Genomic DNA, 13,733 nt, shown 5'->3' on the forward strand with positions numbered 1-13,733 from the left:
GAGAGAAACCCTATGGATGTGATCAGTGTGGACAACACTTCCCTCATTTGGCACACCTTAAAAGCCACCAGATAATTCACACTGGAGAGAAACCCTATGGATGTGATCAGTGTGGACAACACTTCTCTCAAATGTCCAACCTTAAAACACACCAGAGAATTCACACTGGAGAGAAAGCCTATGGATGTGATCAGTGTGGACAACACTTCTCTAGAATGGACAGCCTTAAAACACACCAGAGAATTCACACTGGAGAGAAAGCCTATGGATGTGATCAGTGTGGACAACATTTCTCTAGAATGGACAGCCTTAAAACACACCAGAGAATTCATACTGGAGAGAAACCCTATGGATGTGATCAGTGTGGACAACACTTCTCTCATTTGGCCACCCTGAAAACCCACCAGAGAATTCACACTGGAGAGAAAGCCTATGGATGTGATCAGTGTGGACAACACTTCTATGACAATTCCACCCTGAAACGCCATCAGATAATTCACACTGGAGAGAAACCCTATGGATGTGATCAGTGTGGGAAACACTTCTCTCAATTGACCAACCTTAAAAGCCACCAGAGAATTCACACTGGAGAGAAACCTAAATAATTGTGATGTGTGTGGAAAAGCGTGTGTGGAAAAGCTCATACTATTTGAACGGACTGGTCTTCTGCCATGTTACAGATTCCCCAGATTTGCTGTAGTTGACATTTAGACCATTTTAGTTGTATGTCATTAAATGTTCGGATGAATTGAAAAATGGGGGACCCTGGTGTAAATTTTCTTATCAGGTTTTTAGACCTGTACTTTTGTTGAACTGTAACCATTCTACAAACTGAATAAAATGTTGAATCAATCGTTTGTCTGTGCTTTACAACAAATATAGAATATCATTAATTGTTGTGTTACTCAACACTAAAACAAACTGCCTATGTAATTAGTTACGATGGATATTCAAAATGCTATTACGAAAGGTTGTTGTCCTGGACAGTCGGCTCTTGTTCCACTCTTTGGCCAATCAACACCAAGCAGTTAGTGGTTCCACCTCAGGCTCTCTAGTATAAGAAGAGTTCTCCACAACTCCTCCAGGATATCAATCATTTCTGATCACAGATCACAGTCAGACTGTGGACTCCAGACTTCAGCTGAAGATGAACTCTACCAATGCCACCATGAACAGTTCTGCTCAACAGGGAGGACCCAATGATCACCAAGACCTCTGTAAGTGACTGTCTATATGGATATACACTATAACATAAATAGTCATGTGTATTTGTTTTATTGTCTCTTTTTCTAAAATGCACAACAGATTGTCGAATCGGATAATAAATGGCTGCTAATGTATAATTGTGTACATTAACTTCACATTAGTTTCTGCGATTTTAAGTCCATGAAGTACAATTAAGCAATGTTTCATTTGTCTTTGTTTCCCATCCAGTGTTGCATCATCCAGACAACAGTCTTGTCAAAACTTGACTATTGTAACTCCCTCCTTACTGGCCTACTGGCATGTGTACTTAAGCCTAACTGACTTCTGTTACTGAACAAACTATATATCAATGATTACTAGAGCTATTCTAACAACACATATCCCTTACAACACCTTACCTTTAACATTTCACAAAGTTTAATAATAATAAGTTCCATGTGATAGATTGTTGTAGTTCTGCTGAAACTCATCCGAGTCAAAGAGGTGTAAAATGGTCTCAGTGCATCCATAATGTGATCATTAACAGGTGATCTAAAGATTCTAAAGATTCATTAAATATGAAGCTTACAAAGCAATCTCACAGTTAGCAGTTTATTTCTAGAATGTTGCATAGAGCATGGCCGGGGGGTGGAGCACATGCAGCAGTTTGTTAGGTTGTGATTGGTGGACACATGATTCTATTGTTCCACTCTTTGGCCAATCAACACCAAGCAGTTAGTGGTTCCACCTCAGGCTCTCTAGTATAAGAAGAGTTCTCCACAACTCCTCCAGGATATCAATCATTTCTGATCACAGATCACAGTCAGACTGTGGACTCCAGACTTCAGCTGAAGATGAACTCTACCAATGCCACCATGAACAGTTCTGCTCAACAGGGAGGACCCAATGATCACCAAGACCTCTGTAAGTGACTGTCTATATGGATATACACTATAACATAAATAGTCATGTGTATTTGTTTTATTTTAATATTAGCATTGACTTAAAATACAGTTGTTTGTCTCTTTTTCTAAAATGCACAACAGATTGTCGAATCGGATAATAAATGGCTGCTAATGTATAATTGTGTACATTAACTTCACATTAGTTTCTGCGATTTTAAGTCCATGAAGTACAATTAAGCAATGTTTCATTTGTCTTTGTTTCCCATCCAGTGTTGCATCATCAGACTGTTTTACCTGCTCTACCAGAGGTGAATGAACAAAGAAGCTTGGCTAAGCAAAAACACCACTGCTGTGATCAGTGTGGTAAACGCTTCCATACAATGACCAGCCTTAAAACACACCAGAGAATCCACACTGGAGAGAAACCCTATGGATGTGATCAGTGTGGACAACACTTCTCTCAAATGGCATACCTTAAACGTCACCAGAGAATTCATAGTGGAGAGAAACCCTATGGATGTGATCATTGTGGACAACACTTCTCTGACAAGTCCACCCTGAACATTCACCATAGAATTCACACTGGAGAGAAACCCTATGGATGTGAACAGTGTGGACAACACTTCTCTCAGTTGGCCAACCTGAAAAGTCACCAGCGAATTCACACTGGAGAGAAACCCTATGGATGTGAACAGTGTGGACAACACTTCTCTCTGTTGGCCAACCTGAAAACCCACCAGAGAATTCACACTGGAGAGAAAGCCTATGGATGTGATCAGTGTGGGAAACACTTCTCTCAATTGACCAACCTTAAAAGCCACCAGAGAATTCACACTGGAGAGAAACCTAAATAATTGTGATGTGTGTGGAAAAGCTTTTAGTAATTCAAAGAAATTAAACTTTCACAATGTTGCACACACTGGATTTAAACTGTTCTTGTGTTCGAATTTTACTAATTTGAGCCACTGAAAATGTGATGACCGCACACATAATAAATCCACATTACAACCCAGTGTAACATGTTGATCTATATGGTATTTTTTAAAAATTTTTTAAGGCTAAACTGTTTAAGCGCATTACATGTATATGAACATGCTAATTCTAGATGAATAGGATGACGATGAAACAAATGTTTCCATGTATAGATGAATTGCAAGTAAATGTAACATACTATTTGAACGGACTGGTCTTCTGCCATGTTACAGATTCCCCAGATTTGCTGTAGTTGACATTTAGACCATTTTAGTTGTATGTCATTAAAGGTTCGGATGAATTGAAAAATGGGGGACCCTGGTGTAAATTTTCTTATCAGGTTTTTAGACCTGTACTTTTGTTGGACTGTAACCATTCTACAAACTGAATAAAATGTTGAATCAATCGTTTGTCTGTGCTTTACAACAAATATAGAATATCATTAATTGTTGTGTTACTCAACACTAAAACAAACTGCCTACTGTATTTAGTTACGATGGATATTCAAAATGCTATTATGAAAGGTTGTTGTCCTGGACAGTCGGCTCTTGTTCAAAACACACAGTGAAACATCCCATGCAGTCTTTGTTTAGTACCAGGAGTCTGCCCATCACACAATCTCTTTGGTAAACAGAAATAAATGCACATGTGGGTTACAAATTCCATCCTAAAAGGAGAGAGAACCCTGCAAAGATTTATATATGAACCTTTATTGAGAAAGGATATCCCCTTGAGATGCATCATCTCGTTTTTGAGGGGGTACAGCAAGCAACATACAGCAAATATCATGTGTTTCAGTTCAACCTATTTCTGTAGTTCTGCTGGAACTCCTCAGAGCCAAAGAGGTGTAAAATGGTCTCAGTGCATCCATAATGTGATCATTAACAGTTGATCTGTCCAATGCCAGACAACCAGTGACCATTAACACGTTTAATCTCTGCATTTGAATGCATTGTCTATAGTGAATGAAGCATCAGCCATCATCATTTAGCCCGTTTACATTTTAACCTGGTGTAAGAATGTGGGTTTTGTTCATTATTTAGCATTTGAAAAAAAAAAACATTGAATAAAAGTGCAGTCATCACAACCCTATTGAAACTAATTCCGCACATGAGTGCTCCTCATTCCCTCAGAGCAACCTGAACAATGACTTAAAGACTTAACGTTGTCCGGTTTCCCAGGTTTACACAAATACAGTTGTTGCTGTTATTGTCTCTGTTGTTAATAACAATGTAATCGTGAATATAGGATATGATCATTTATCCTGACTTATCCTGATCATTAATTAATAATACTGTATGGACACATGTTTCTGCACACAGGCCTACACACTAAAACAAACTGCCTATGTAATTAGTTACGATGGATATTCAAAATGCTATTACGAAAGGTTGTTGTCCTGGACAGTCGGCTCTTGTTCCACTCTTTGGCCAATCAACACCAAGCAGTTAGTGGTTCCACCTCAGGCTCTCTAGTATAAGAAGAGTTCTCCACAACTCCTCCAGGATATCAATCATTTCTGATCACAGATCACAGTCAGACTGTGGACTCCAGACTTCAGCTGAAGATGAACTCTACCAATGCCACCATGAACAGTTCTGCTCAACAGGGAGGACCCAATGATCACCAAGACCTCTGTAAGTGACTGTCTATATGGATATACACTATAACATAAATAGTCATGTGTATTTGTTTTATTGTCTCTTTTTCTAAAATGCACAACAGATTGTCGAATCGGATAATAAATGGCTGCTAATGTATAATTGTGTACATTAACTTCACATTAGTTTCTGCGATTTTAAGTCCATGAAGTACAATTAAGCAATGTTTCATTTGTCTTTGTTTCCCATCCAGTGTTGCATCATCCAGACAACAGTCTTGTCAAAACTTGACTATTGTAACTCCCTCCTTACTGGCCTACTGGCATGTGTACTTAAGCCTAACTGACTTCTGTTACTGAACAAACTATATATCAATGATTACTAGAGCTATTCTAACAACACATATCCCTTACAACACCTTACCTTTAACATTTCACAAAGTTTAATAATAATAAGTTCCATGTGATAGATTGTTGTAGTTCTGCTGAAACTCATCCGAGTCAAAGAGGTGTAAAATGGTCTCAGTGCATCCATAATGTGATCATTAACAGGTGATCTAAAGATTCTAAAGATTCATTAAATATGAAGCTTACAAAGCAATCTCACAGTTAGCAGTTTATTTCTAGAATGTTGCATAGAGCATGGCCGGGGGGTGGAGCACATGCAGCAGTTTGTTAGGTTGTGATTGGTGGACACATGATTCTATTGTTCCACTCTTTGGCCAATCAACACCAAGCAGTTAGTGGTTCCACCTCAGGCTCTCTAGTATAAGAAGAGTTCTCCACAACTCCTCCAGGATATCAATCATTTCTGATCACAGATCACAGTCAGACTGTGGACTCCAGACTTCAGCTGAAGATGAACTCTACCAATGCCACCATGAACAGTTCTGCTCAACAGGGAGGACCCAATGATCACCAAGACCTCTGTAAGTGACTGTCTATATGGATATACACTATAACATAAATAGTCATGTGTATTTGTTTTATTTTAATATTAGCATTGACTTAAAATACAGTTGTTTGTCTCTTTTTCTAAAATGCACAACAGATTGTCGAATCGGATAATAAATGGCTGCTAATGTATAATTGTGTACATTAACTTCACATTAGTTTCTGCGATTTTAAGTCCATGAAGTACAATTAAGCAATGTTTCATTTGTCTTTGTTTCCCATCCAGTGTTGCATCATCAGACTGTTTTACCTGCTCTACCAGAGGTGAATGAACAAAGAAGCTTGGCTAAGCAAAAACACCACTGCTGTGATCAGTGTGGTAAACGCTTCCATACAATGACCAGCCTTAAAACACACCAGAGAATCCACACTGGAGAGAAACCCTATGGATGTGATCAGTGTGGACAACACTTCTCTCAAATGGCATACCTTAAACGTCACCAGAGAATTCATAGTGGAGAGAAACCCTATGGATGTGATCATTGTGGACAACACTTCTCTGACAAGTCCACCCTGAACATTCACCATAGAATTCACACTGGAGAGAAACCCTATGGATGTGAACAGTGTGGACAACACTTCTCTCAGTTGGCCAACCTGAAAAGTCACCAGCGAATTCACACTGGAGAGAAACCCTATGGATGTGAACAGTGTGGACAACACTTCTCTCTGTTGGCCAACCTGAAAACCCACCAGAGAATTCACACTGGAGAGAAAGCCTATGGATGTGATCAGTGTGGGAAACACTTCTCTCAATTGACCAACCTTAAAAGCCACCAGAGAATTCACACTGGAGAGAAACCTAAATAATTGTGATGTGTGTGGAAAAGCTTTTAGTAATTCAAAGAAATTAAACTTTCACAATGTTGCACACACTGGATTTAAACTGTTCTTGTGTTCGAATTTTACTAATTTGAGCCACTGAAAATGTGATGACCGCACACATAATAAATCCACATTACAACCAAGTGTAACATGTTGATCTATATGGTATTTTTTAATTTTTTTTAAGGCTAAACTGTTTAAGCGCATTACATGTATATGAACATGCTAATTCTAGATGAATAGGATGACGATGAAACAAATGTTTCCATGTATAGATGAATTGCAAGTAAATGTAACATACTATTTGAACGGACTGGTCTTCTGCCATGTTACAGATTCCCCAGATTTGCTGTAGTTGACATTTAGACCATTTTAGTTGTATGTCATTAAAGGTTCGGATGAATTGAAAAATGGGGGACCCTGGTGTAAATTTTCTTATCAGGTTTTTAGACCTGTACTTTTGTTGGACTGTAACCATTCTACAAACTGAATAAAATGTTGAATCAATCGTTTGTCTGTGCTTTACAACAAATATAGAATATCATTAATTGTTGTGTTACTCAACACTAAAACAAACTGCCTACTGTATTTAGTTACGATGGATATTCAAAATGCTATTATGAAAGGTTGTTGTCCTGGACAGTCGGCTCTTGTTCAAAACACACAGTGAAACATCCCATGCAGTCTTTGTTTAGTACCAGGAGTCTGCCCATCACACAATCTCTTTGGTAAACAGAAATAAATGCACATGTGGGTTACAAATTCCATCCTAAAAGGAGAGAGAACCCTGCAAAGATTTATATATGAACCTTTATTGAGAAAGGATATCCCCTTGAGATGCATCATCTCGTTTTTGAGGGGGTACAGCAAGCAACATACAGCAAATATCATGTGTTTCAGTTCAACCTATTTCTGTAGTTCTGCTGGAACTCCTCAGAGCCAAAGAGGTGTAAAATGGTCTCAGTGCATCCATAATGTGATCATTAACAGTTGATCTGTCCAATGCCAGACAACCAGTGACCATTAACACGTTTAATCTCTGCATTTGAATGCATTGTCTATAGTGAATGAAGCATCAGCCATCATCATTTAGCCCGTTTACATTTTAACCTGGTGTAAGAATGTGGGTTTTGTTCATTATTTAGCATTTGAAAAAAAAAAACATTGAATAAAAGTGCAGTCATCACAACCCTATTGAAACTAATTCCGCACATGAGTGCTCCTCATTCCCTCAGAGCAACCTGAACAATGACTTAAAGACTTAACGTTGTCCGGTTTCCCAGGTTTACACAAATACAGTTGTTGCTGTTATTGTCTCTGTTGTTAATAACAATGTAATCGTGAATATAGGATATGATCATTTATCCTGACTTATCCTGATCATTAATTAATAATACTGTATGGACACATGTTTCTGCACACAGGCCTACACATTACACAATGGGCTATGATTTGACAATATACTAATTTGTTGTTAGGCCTTGACCAGTTTTGTACAGAAACTGCAGACCACTGTCTTCTATACTAAAGTATACTTTGACTCTGACAGTGTCTGTTATTTGGGATTTATGCTGACTCCTGCATTTACTTTACTCACGTCCACATAGACTAATAGGATGTACGTATGTCCATCCATCAATGTATCATAATATGGATATAGTTTAGATTAATTAAATATGAAGCTTACAAAGCAATCTCACAGTTAGCAGTTTATTTCTAGAATGTTGCATAGAGCATGGCCTGGGGGAGGAGCACATGCAGCAGTTTGTTAGGTTGTGATTGGTGGACACATGATTCTATTGTTCCACTCTTTGGCCAATCAACACCAAGCAGTTAGTGGTTCCACCTCAGGCTCTCTAGTATAAGAAGAGTTCTCCACAACTCCTCCAGGATATCAATCATTTCTGATCACAGATCACAGTCAGACTGTGGACTCCAGACTTCAGCTGAAGATGAACTCTACCAATGCCACCATGAACAGTTCTGCTCAACAGGGAGGACCCAATGATCACCAAGACCTCTGTAAGTTACTGTCTATATGGATATACACTATAACATAAATAGTCATGTGTATTTGTTTTATTTTAATATTAGCATTGACTTAAAATACAGTTGTTTGTCTCTTTTTCTAAAATGCACAACAGATTGTCGAATCGGATAATAAATGGCTGCTAATGTATAATTGTGTACATTAACTTCACATTAGTTTCTGCGATTTTAAGTCCATGAAGTACAATTAAGCAATGTTTCATTTGTCTTTGTTTCCCATCCAGTGTTGCATCATCAGACTGTTTTACCTGTTCTACCAGAGGTGAATGAACAAAGAAGCTTGGCTAAGCAAAAACACCACTGCTGTGATCAGTGTGGTAAACGCTTCCCTACAATGTCCAAACTTGCCAGACACCAGAGCATTCATACTGGAGAGAAACCCTATGGCTGTGATCAGTGTGGTAAACGCTTCCATACAATGTCCAGCCTTAAAACACACCAGAGAATCCACACTGGCGAGAAACCCTATGGATGTGATCAGTGTGGACAACACTTCTCTCAAATGGCATACCTTAAAAGTCACCAGAGAATTCATAGTGGAGAGAAACCCTATGGATGTGATCATTGTGGACAACACTTCTCTGACAAGTCCACCCTGAAAATTCACCAGAGAATTCACACTGGAGAGAAACCCTATGGATGTGAACAGTGTGGACAACACTTCTCTCAGTTGGCCAACCTGAAAAGTCACCAGCGAATTCACACTGGAGAGAAACCCTATGGATGTGAACAGTGTGGACAACACTTCTCTCAGTTGGCCAACCTGAAAAGTCACCAGCGAATTCACACTGGAGAGAAACCCTATGGATGTGATCAGTGTGGACAACACTTCCCTCATTTGGCACACCTTAAAAGCCACCAGATAATTCACACTGGAGAGAAACCCTATGGATGTGATCAGTGTGGACAACACTTCTCTCAAATGTCCAACCTTAAAACACACCAGAGAATTCACACTGGAGAGAAAGCCTATGGATGTGATCAGTGTGGACAACACTTCTCTAGAATGGACAGCCTTAAAACACACCAGAGAATTCACACTGGAGAGAAAGCCTATGGATGTGATCAGTGTGGACAACATTTCTCTAGAATGGACAGCCTTAAAACACACCAGAGAATTCATACTGGAGAGAAACCCTATGGATGTGATCAGTGTGGACAACACTTCTCTCATTTGGCCACCCTGAAAACCCACCAGAGAATTCACACTGGAGAGAAAGCCTATGGATGTGATCAGTGTGGACAACACTTCTATGACAATTCCACCCTGAAACGCCATCAGATAATTCACACTGGAGAGAAACCCTATGGATGTGATCAGTGTGGGAAACACTTCTCTCAATTGACCAACCTTAAAAGCCACCAGAGAATTCACACTGGAGAGAAACCTAAATAATTGTGATGTGTGTGGAAAAGCGTGTGTGGAAAAGCTCATACTATTTGAACGGACTGGTCTTCTGCCATGTTACAGATTCCCCAGATTTGCTGTAGTTGACATTTAGACCATTTTAGTTGTATGTCATTAAATGTTCGGATGAATTGAAAAATGGGGGACCCTGGTGTAAATTTTCTTATCAGGTTTTTAGACCTGTACTTTTGTTGAACTGTAACCATTCTACAAACTGAATAAAATGTTGAATCAATCGTTTGTCTGTGCTTTACAACAAATATAGAATATCATTAATTGTTGTGTTACTCAACACTAAAACAAACTGCCTATGTAATTAGTTACGATGGATATTCAAAATGCTATTACGAAAGGTTGTTGTCCTGGACAGTCGGCTCTTGTTCCACTCTTTGGCCAATCAACACCAAGCAGTTAGTGGTTCCACCTCAGGCTCTCTAGTATAAGAAGAGTTCTCCACAACTCCTCCAGGATATCAATCATTTCTGATCACAGATCACAGTCAGACTGTGGACTCCAGACTTCAGCTGAAGATGAACTCTACCAATGCCACCATGAACAGTTCTGCTCAACAGGGAGGACCCAATGATCACCAAGACCTCTGTAAGTGACTGTCTATATGGATATACACTATAACATAAATAGTCATGTGTATTTGTTTTATTGTCTCTTTTTCTAAAATGCACAACAGATTGTCGAATCGGATAATAAATGGCTGCTAATGTATAATTGTGTACATTAACTTCACATTAGTTTCTGCGATTTTAAGTCCATGAAGTACAATTAAGCAATGTTTCATTTGTCTTTGTTTCCCATCCAGTGTTGCATCATCCAGACAACAGTCTTGTCAAAACTTGACTATTGTAACTCCCTCCTTACTGGCCTACTGGCATGTGTACTTAAGCCTAACTGACTTCTGTTACTGAACAAACTATATATCAATGATTACTAGAGCTATTCTAACAACACATATCCCTTACAACACCTTACCTTTAACATTTCACAAAGTTTAATAATAATAAGTTCCATGTGATAGATTGTTGTAGTTCTGCTGAAACTCATCCGAGTCAAAGAGGTGTAAAATGGTCTCAGTGCATCCATAATGTGATCATTAACAGGTGATCTAAAGATTCTAAAGATTCATTAAATATGAAGCTTACAAAGCAATCTCACAGTTAGCAGTTTATTTCTAGAATGTTGCATAGAGCATGGCCGGGGGGTGGAGCACATGCAGCAGTTTGTTAGGTTGTGATTGGTGGACACATGATTCTATTGTTCCACTCTTTGGCCAATCAACACCAAGCAGTTAGTGGTTCCACCTCAGGCTCTCTAGTATAAGAAGAGTTCTCCACAACTCCTCCAGGATATCAATCATTTCTGATCACAGATCACAGTCAGACTGTGGACTCCAGACTTCAGCTGAAGATGAACTCTACCAATGCCACCATGAACAGTTCTGCTCAACAGGGAGGACCCAATGATCACCAAGACCTCTGTAAGTGACTGTCTATATGGATATACACTATAACATAAATAGTCATGTGTATTTGTTTTATTTTAATATTAGCATTGACTTAAAATACAGTTGTTTGTCTCTTTTTCTAAAATGCACAACAGATTGTCGAATCGGATAATAAATGGCTGCTAATGTATAATTGTGTACATTAACTTCACATTAGTTTCTGCGATTTTAAGTCCATGAAGTACAATTAAGCAATGTTTCATTTGTCTTTGTTTCCCATCCAGTGTTGCATCATCAGACTGTTTTACCTGTTCTACCAGAGGTGAATGAACAAAGAAGCTTGGCTAAGCAAAAACACCACTGCTGTGATCAGTGTGGTAAACGCTTCCCTACAATGTCCAAACTTGCCAGACACCAGAGCATTCATACTGGAGAGAAACCCTATGGCTGTGATCAGTGTGGTAAACGCTTCCATACAATGTCCAGCCTTAAAACACACCAGAGAATCCACACTGGCGAGAAACCCTATGGATGTGATCAGTGTGGACAACACTTCTCTCAAATGGCATACCTTAAAAGTCACCAGAGAATTCATAGTGGAGAGAAACCCTATGGATGTGATCATTGTGGACAACACTTCTCTGACAAGTCCACCCTGAAAATTCACCAGAGAATTCACACTGGAGAGAAACCCTATGGATGTGAACAGTGTGGACAACACTTCTCTCAGTTGGCCAACCTGAAAAGTCACCAGCGAATTCACACTGGAGAGAAACCCTATGGATGTGAACAGTGTGGACAACACTTCTCTCAGTTGGCCAACCTGAAAAGTCACCAGCGAATTCACACTGGAGAGAAACCCTATGGATGTGATCAGTGTGGACAACACTTCCCTCATTTGGCACACCTTAAAAGCCACCAGATAATTCACACTGGAGAGAAACCCTATGGATGTGATCAGTGTGGACAACACTTCTCTCAAATGTCCAACCTTAAAACACACCAGAGAATTCACACTGGAGAGAAAGCCTATGGATGTGATCAGTGTGGACAACACTTCTCTAGAATGGACAGCCTTAAAACACACCAGAGAATTCACACTGGAGAGAAAGCCTATGGATGTGATCAGTGTGGACAACATTTCTCTAGAATGGACAGCCTTAAAACACACCAGAGAATTCATACTGGAGAGAAACCCTATGGATGTGATCAGTGTGGACAACACTTCTCTCATTTGGCCACCCTGAAAACCCACCAGAGAATTCACACTGGAGAGAAAGCCTATGGATGTGATCAGTGTGGACAACACTTCTATGACAATTCCACCCTGAAACGCCATCAGATAATTCACACTGGAGAGAAACCCTATGGATGTGATCAGTGTGGGAAACACTTCTCTCAATTGACCAACCTTAAAAGCCACCAGAGAATTCACACTGGAGAGAAACCTAAATAATTGTGATGTGTGTGGAAAAGCGTGTGTGGAAAAGCTCATACTATTTGAACGGACTGGTCTTCTGCCATGTTACAGATTCCCCAGATTTGCTGTAGTTGACATTTAGACCATTTTAGTTGTATGTCATTAAATGTTCGGATGAATTGAAAAATGGGGGACCCTGGTGTAAATTTTCTTATCAGGTTTTTAGACCTGTACTTTTGTTGAACTGTAACCATTCTACAAACTGAATAAAATGTTGAATCAATCGTTTGTCTGTGCTTTACAACAAATATAGAATATCATTAATTGTTGTGTTACTCAACACTAAAACAAACTGCCTATGTAATTAGTTACGATGGATATTCAAAATGCTATTACGAAAGGTTGTTGTCCTGGACAGTCGGCTCTTGTTCCACTCTTTGGCCAATCAACACCAAGCAGTTAGTGGTTCCACCTCAGGCTCTCTAGTATAAGAAGAGTTCTCCACAACTCCTCCAGGATATCAATCATTTCTGATCACAGATCACAGTCAGACTGTGGACTCCAGACTTCAGCTGAAGATGAACTCTACCAATGCCACCATGAACAGTTCTGCTCAACAGGGAGGACCCAATGATCACCAAGACCTCTGTAAGTGACTGTCTATATGGATATACACTATAACATAAATAGTCATGTGTATTTGTTTTATTGTCTCTTTTTCTAAAATGCACAACAGATTGTCGAATCGGATAATAAATGGCTGCTAATGTATAATTGTGTACATTAACTTCACATTAGTTTCTGCGATTTTAAGTCCATGAAGTACAATTAAGCAATGTTTCATTTGTCTTTGTTTCCCATCCAGTGTTGCATCATCCAGACAACAGTCTTGTCAAAACTTGACTATTGTAACTCCCTCCTTACTGGCCTACTGGCATGTGTACTTAAGCCTAACT

This window comes from Protomyctophum parallelum, assembly GCF_964188405.1.
Source record: "Protomyctophum parallelum genome assembly, chromosome: 2".
Lineage (NCBI taxonomy): Eukaryota > Metazoa > Chordata > Actinopteri > Myctophiformes > Myctophidae > Protomyctophum > Protomyctophum parallelum.